At 49.5% G+C, this 7,500-nt stretch overlaps 1 protein-coding gene across 5 annotated transcripts in view; it reads right to left on the bottom strand.

Annotated features, from left to right (window-relative positions):
* Hers (Histone gene-specific Epigenetic Repressor in late S phase) overlaps positions 1-7,500 on the bottom strand; it is a 146,853-nt gene that overhangs the window by 50,309 nt on the left and 89,044 nt on the right. For all 5 annotated transcript variants that reach the window (XM_070124542.1, XM_070124546.1, XM_070124541.1 and 2 more), the window contains exon 3: positions 247-302. The gene's annotated coding sequence lies outside the window, so the exon portion shown is untranslated. The remainder of the gene's footprint in view (positions 1-246; positions 303-7,500) is intronic.

Raw genomic sequence — 7,500 nt, 5'->3', positions numbered from 1 at the left:
TATGAGTGCATGCATGTATGTGTACGTAGGTATATCATTTTATCAAACACAACCACACACACACACACACACAAAGACACACATACATACACACACACACACACACACACACACACACACACACACACACACACACACACACCACGATTAATGATAACGAAAGCGATTACGCCATGACCATACCAAGGAGCGAATGCCCGGAATACCAACCAGACAACGGATACCACAGACCACACACGCACGTACCTTCTACAAGAGGAGTGTCCCTGCAGTCACCATTCCGCCCCCAACGCGTCTGTCACCTGTAAAATAATAACGCCACGATTACATAATGAAACGGGAAACCAGACCGCGCCGTTGTAAACCATACGACTCCTAACATGTGAAACTTGGGACTTTATTACCGGAGGGGGAGAGGGGGAGGGAGAGGGAGTAAGAGAAATAAGGAAGGGAGGGAGAGGGAAAGGGAGGGAAGGGGGGAAGGGAGAGGGATGGAAGGAAGGAAGGAAGGGAGAGGGAGGGAGGATGGAAGGAAGGGAGAGGGAGGGAGGATGGAAGGAAGGGAGAGGGAGGGAGGATGGAAGGAAGGGAGAGGGAGGGAAGGAAGGAAGGGAGGAGGGAGGGAGGGAAGGAAGGAAGAGAAGGAAGGAAGGAAGGAGGAAGGAAGGAAGGAAGGAAGGAAGGGAAGGGAGGGAGGAGGGAGAGGGAGAGGGAGAGGGAGAGGGAGAGAGAGAGAGAGAGAGAGAGAGAGAGAGAGAGAGAGAGAGAGAGAGAGAGAGAGAGAGAGAGAGAGAGAGAGAGAGAGAGAGAGAGAGAGAGAGAGAGAGAGAGAGAGAGAGAGAGAGAGAGGGAGGAGAGAGGGAGGGAGGGAGGGAGGGAGGGAGGGAGGGAGGGAGGGAGGGAGGGAGGGGGAGGGGGAGGGGGAGGGAGAGGGAGAGAGAGAGAGAGAGAGAGAGAGAGAGAGAGAGAGAGAGAGAGAGGGAGTGAGAGAGAGAGAGAGAGAGAGAGAGAGAGAGAGAGAGAGAGAGAGGAGGGAGAGGGAGGCTGGACGCGCGGCATTTTGAACTTTTATCACACATGAACGTGTCCTCGGATTATCTGCTCGGACACGCAAAACGCAGGCGCTCCTACGGCTGTTAAGCGCTTGCTTCAATTACATTTCTTTCTATTGTATTTCCTTTACATTCTCTTTTATTTTCTCTTTACTATTCATATTTGCGCTTCCTCTCCATTTTCTTTTCCTTATCATACCTTGTTCTAATTAGAGAGAGAGAGAGAGAGAGAGAGAGAGAGAGAGAGAGAGAGAGAGAGAGAGAGAGAGAGAGAGAGAGAGAGAGAGAGAGAGAGAGAGAGAGAGAGAGAGAGAGAGAGAGAGAAGGAGGGAGGAAAAGGGATAGGGGATGAAGAGGAAGGGAGGAAAGGCGGGTGGAAGAGTGGGAAAGAACGAAAGAAAGTGATAAAGAAACAGAAAAAGAGAGAAAGAAAGAGAAAGAAAAAGAAAAAGAGAAAGAGCGAGAAAGAGATGACCGACCAGACGGAGAAAGAGAAGCACCTGTCACGTGATGGAGCCTCGCCGCCCTGGGTCTCGCAGTCCAAGTGGGCTCCATTATGAAAAATTGAAGGCAGCAACCAAGAAGAAAATCTATCGGTCCCCAACGGCAAGCGGTTCGGAATACAAATAACTGTCCTGCGCAGGGGGTGGAAAGGGGGAGGAGGGGGTGGGAGGAAGGAGGGGGGAAGGGGAAGGAGAAAGACAGGTTACAGGGGGAGGAGGGGGTGGGGGATGGGGGTGGAGAGAAATAGAGGTTACAGGGGAAGGGAGGAGGGGAAGGAGAAAGAAAGATTATAGAGGGAGGGGGAAGGGGAAAGAGAAAGAGAGGTTACAGGGGGAAGAGGGGTGGGGGAAGGGGGAGGGGAAAGAGAGGTTACAGGGGGAGGGAAAAGGGGGTGGGGGAAGGGGGAGGAGAAAGAGAGGTAACAAGGGAAGGGAGGAGGGTGATGAAAAAGAAAGGTTAAAAGGGGAGGAGAAAGAGAAGTCACAGGGGGATGGAGGAGGAAGAGGGGAAAGAGAGGTTACAGGGGGGGGGGTGCAGAGAGGGGGTGATGAGTCTAAAGGAAGCGATGAACGGGGGTGGGGTAGGGTGGGGTGGGGGATGGAGGCCAGCAAGAAACTAGTATATCTACAAGTTCATTACTTTCTTTCTCTTGGGGTTAATTCACTCTTCGCCATGTGAGCGGATATTTCCATCCATTCATGTGGATCCGTGTTCCGTTTCCTGGCTTCTCCTCTTCCTATTTAGCGGCCCCGTTCCCTCCTCTTTCCCTTCCTAACCCGCTCCTCCCTCTCTGCCTTCTTCCCTCCCCGCCCTCAAGTAACTACGTAAAAATAAACGCACATTATATGCAAATGCCGCCGTTATAATTCCCTGCCACGCCGCTCTTCCAGCCAGCACCGGCAGGCACAGTTATACCTACACGCGCACCAGCACAACATACGCGCACACACACAACACGCGAAAACACACTTTTTTCAGTAACTCACTTATTCACTCTCTGCGTTTGTCTCTTGTCTGTCTGTCTGTCTCTTTCTTACGCTCCCTCCACTTCTCTCATTCCCTCTCTCCCTCTTTCTTCTTCTTTTCCTTCCCTCTCCCTTTCTCCCTTCCCTCGCTTTTTATCCCTTCCCTCTCTCTTTCTCCCTTCCCTCCCTCTTCCTTCCCTCTACCTTTCTCTCTTCCTTTCTCCCTTCCCTCCCTCTTCCTTTCTCCCTCCCTCCCCCCTCCAAACGCGACGCCGCTTACAAAGGTTCCTCCAAAACACCATACAGGGACATAAAGCCAAATGACTTGATGATCTATTATCATGCTCAATTACGGCCGCTGAGGAGAATGATTTGGATACTATTTCCAAATACGAGCCCGAGTAATGATCTTCATAAACATGTAATTACACTTTATCATCCGATATGACCTACGGAATTACATGCATGCACGCACACGCTCACTCGCAAACACGCCCATAAAACGGAATGTACACAAGGTTAACATATAAACACATACATACATACATACAAACATAATGACACACACACACACACATACACACTTCCTCACCTCCCCACATATCGACAGACAGACAGACAGACAGACAGACACGAACCCCACGACACAAGACACAGTTCTCGCGGATCCCCCCAACCCCACCCCACCCCCGCCCCGCCCGAACTCTCGACAGGCCTCCTGGTCGCCCATAACCCGAGCCATAAAGACGACAATTCAGTGGCGTGGCCGTTTTTCATTAATCTCAGCCCGGATTATTGGCTCCGCATCCACCTCTGGCGCGCGGAGTCTACTGTCCCTCATCGCGCCACGACAATATATAAAAGTTGTTTAATTAAAACTTGACGAACTCCCCCAAACTTCCCTCGTCTATCTACCGTGGACGCAATTTTACACCGCAAAATTTGGAGAACTATTTTTTTTTCAAGGTTACATTCTCATCACTCATGGTAATCTTATTAAGATAGATAGATAAAGAGATGAGGGGGAGGGGCAAGGTGGAGAGAGGAGAGAAGGGGAAAGGGGGAATGGGGGGAAGGGGGAAAGAATGTGGAAGAGGGAGGAGAGGGAGAAGGAGAAGGGGAGGGAGAGAGGGAGAGAGAGAGAGAGAGAGAGAGAGAGAGAGAGAGAGAGAGAGAGAGAGAGAGAGAGAGAGAGAGAGAGAGAGAAAGAGAGAGAGAGAGAGAGAGAGAGGAGGAGGAGGAGGAGGAGGAGGAGGGAGGAGGAGGAGGAGGAGGAGGAGGAGGAGGAGGAGGAGGAAGAGAAGAAGAGGGGGAAGAAGAAAAAGAAGAAGAAGAAGAAAAAGGAGAAGGAGAAGGAGAAGGAGAAGAAGAAGAAGAAGAACAAGAAGAACAAGAAGAAGAAGAAGAAGAAGAACAAGAAGAATAAGAAGAAGAAGAAGAAGAAGAAGGAGAGAGAGAGAGAGAGAGAGAGAGAGAGAGAGAGAGAGAGAGAGAGAGAGAGAGAGAGAGAGAGAGAGAGAGAGAGAGAGAGAGAGAGGCAACTCACAGAACAAATCAGAATAAAGTCCTTAGAGATGATAACAGAAGACCCCCCTACCTCTCGAACCATCGTCTATAGCACCCTATGCCCCCCCCCCTCCCGGGTAGTGTACCCGTCGACACCGCGGGCGGCAGAGGGCGAGGGACCTGTTTCCCGCGACCCCCTTCCGGCCCCACGAGGAGCGAGGGACACAAAGGCGACACTCGGGCTGCTTCCGGCGGCGTCGCTGAGCGGGTTCCTCCACCTCGGGCCTACTCCTGCCTCGCTCGGCGCACTCGCTCGGGGAAGGAAGCCGCGGGCAGGGAGTGATGCGAAGAGCCCTTTCGCGCGCTACGAGGTTCAGGGTCGGACTGATTCAATCTACTTTAGGCCTTTCATATTATGATAAAACACAACAATTATTGATAGTCACTATAATTATCATTATCTGTTTATTCTAGTTCCTGGGAGGATACAAATGTTCTCTCTACTTCATACAGCTACACATAAACCTTAAATAAAACATATAAGAGTAAATCTCAGGCTTTCTTTTCCCACGCTCACACAGTACCTCGCTCACTCTTGGTCTACAGCGCCACCGGAACGAATGGCAGAGCATTAGTATTTAATGCAACATTTCCCGCGCACCTTCGGGCAACTGCAGCACAAAGAGCCCAGAACGACTATCAACGAGGCGCGAAGCCATCTTGACGAGAGGCTGTATCTCTACTGGGAGGCGAACAAAACGCACAAACTTTCTTTCCCCCTCTTCACCCTCTCCCTCTCTCTTTCCTCCTCCTCCCTCGATCCTCCTTCTTGTTACCTCTCACTTTATCTGTGCTTCGCCTGCATGCCAGTCTTGGAAGTGTAGAAGTTTGGGCGACGCGAAGATAGCGAAATTATATTAGTCTTTCCAGGTGGTCTCGACGTATCGCCTTTCGGGGAGCACGGAGGTGAACAAACCAAACACGGATGCCACACAATAACTCACGAATGTTCTAACAGCGTCCTTATTCAGTACAACTGACGGCTTTATCAGTGTAAACACAGTCAGGGGTTCGCGCGCACTCAAGAAGGCAGGTGGCAGATATCTCAGAACCGGGGATATCGCCCTCCGCCGTGCAGCGCTTCCACGCCGCGGTATGCAGGATCCTTATCGCGCCTCGCCTTCCTGAGCGGAGGAAGCCTCGGGCATGGGCGGCAGCCCGCCACCAACGCCAACTTCCCTCGTCCCTGTACGTAAAATTAATGCAATATGGTCCCCCGCGTCTTAACACCAGCACCGAAGGGCCTCGGTCTTCGGCCCCTTCGGACTCTGCCCTTTCCTGTATTCTTGGTGCTCGTTATCCGGACGCCTCCCCTCCACCCACCTTTCCCGCCCGACCCCCGACCCCCTCTCCCCGGGAGTCGGTGGCCACTTAAGGGTACACGGCGGCATCTCCTCCAGAGAGAGCGCTGATAGCAAGAGGCTGTCCTGTGGCGCGCTAAACTATTTTTCGTGTCCGCGTCTATATTCCTCCCCGAGCGCTGATACCGCGGGGGCGCTTCCTTGCAGATTCTCCAGTGGAAATGTGCATCGGCGTGCCAGCGCCTCCATTTGGCGGTCATGCATAATTCCGCGCGCATGTATGCCGGCCAATATGCGCTGGCTCGACGCCGCCCAAGGTGGCAAGTGATATGCAAAGCGGATCATATAATCTGGCCGTATACAACTGTGTAAACCAGAACGTACCCGCTCGCCCCCGCCCTCCCCCCTCCCCCCCAGGCGCGCCGGGGGAGGGCGTCGACAGCTGGAATCCTCCTGCACCGTGCCCTACCTGCAGGCTGTGCGCGAGGAGACACCTGCCATCCTTCCTCCCCTTCCTCCCCTGCCTTCCCTCTTCCCTCTTTCCCCCACTCCCTCAACCATCCCCTTTTCTCCACACCTTTTCTATGTACTCTAGAGGATCACCCAGGGTTAAATGAATAAAAAAAAAAATGAAAAATAAGCTAGAACATTAATAGAGGAATTAAAATCGTCATAAGGGAGAGGCGAAAAGAGGGAGGAAAGGGAGGCCAAAGCTATTCCCGTAGTTCGAAAATGGCTTTCCATGTTGATAACGAGAGTACGAAATGGACACCGAAGGGGAGGGGGCGGGAGGAGAGAGAGCAAGAGGGAAAAGTTGAGAAAGAGGAGAGAGAGAGAGAGACGGCGGGAAAGGACAGGAGAGGAGATGAGAAGAGAGTAGGGAACAGAGGAAGAGAGGAGAGGTGAGAGATAGAGGAGAGGAGAAGAGAAGAGTTGAGAAATAGAGAAGAGGACAGGAAAGAAGAGGAGTAAAGAGAAGAGGCGAGGAGAGAAGCGAGGAGAAAGGATAGAGATCGAGAGCGTCTAAGGGCCTCCATAAAAGGCGATGCGAAGGGGAAAAACGGTCCGGATAATTGAAGGCAAGAGGATAATCTAATGGCGGCGGAGACTACTTATCAACTCCTCATGTTACGCAACCTTATCGCGGCGCGGAGGATGCTGCCGCTCCACTTTTTTATCATTTTTTTTTCTTTTTTTGGCGTAAATATAACATACTATAATAAAATAATATAATAAAGCATACTAAAATAATAGATATAGCATAATGAAAGAATATAATATAGCATACTGAAAGAATATAATATAGCACACTAAAATAATACAATATAGCACACTAAAATAATATAATATAGCACACTAAAATAATATAGCATTCTAAAATAATATAATAGAGCATACTAAAATGATAAAATACAGTATACTAAAACCCGCCAATACCAGCAGAGCCTACTATAAACAGATATGTAGCAGACGAAAAAAAAAATCATTGCCATTAGCTCCACCAGCAGAAGAAACAATAACAGAAAAAAACACAGCCGTAACAGCAACCAAGACAGCCAAACTCCACCTGAAAGTTTAACAATTAAACTCAGCAAACCGACCAACACCATTAGCCACGTCGGCACACCCGCCGCTCTCCCTCCTCGCACGTGCACGCGTATTCGCCTTCGCGTTTCCTTTCTTATTCCTGTTTTTTTTTCTATTATTCCCTTATTCTTCTCCTTATTTCCACATTTCTTCTTCTTCCCTTATTCTTCGCATTTCCTTATTTCTTCTTATTCCCTTATTCCCCTTTTTTCTTCTTATTCCCTTATTCTTCTTATTTCCTTATTCTTCTTATCATTCCCTTATTCTTATTGTTATTTCCTTATTTCCTCGTATTCTCTTACTCCTCACCTTATTTTCTTATTTCTTTTTATTTATCTTAATTCCCTTATCCACCTTATCGATATGATCCTCCATCACTTCATTATAAGCATTATTATCAATTATCATTAGAGGCTATATCATTATTATTATTATTACTATCGTTATCATTGTATTTCGTTGTCATTATCAACATCATTATTATCACCCTCTTCTGCGACTGCTTTGTTAAACTGCTCTCTTTTT

This window comes from Penaeus vannamei, chromosome 8 (genome assembly GCF_042767895.1).
Source record: "Penaeus vannamei isolate JL-2024 chromosome 8, ASM4276789v1, whole genome shotgun sequence".
Lineage (NCBI taxonomy): Eukaryota > Metazoa > Arthropoda > Malacostraca > Decapoda > Penaeidae > Penaeus > Penaeus vannamei.
Note: the sequence above shows the minus strand (reverse complement) of the source record. Positions and strands in the feature narration are given on the sequence as shown.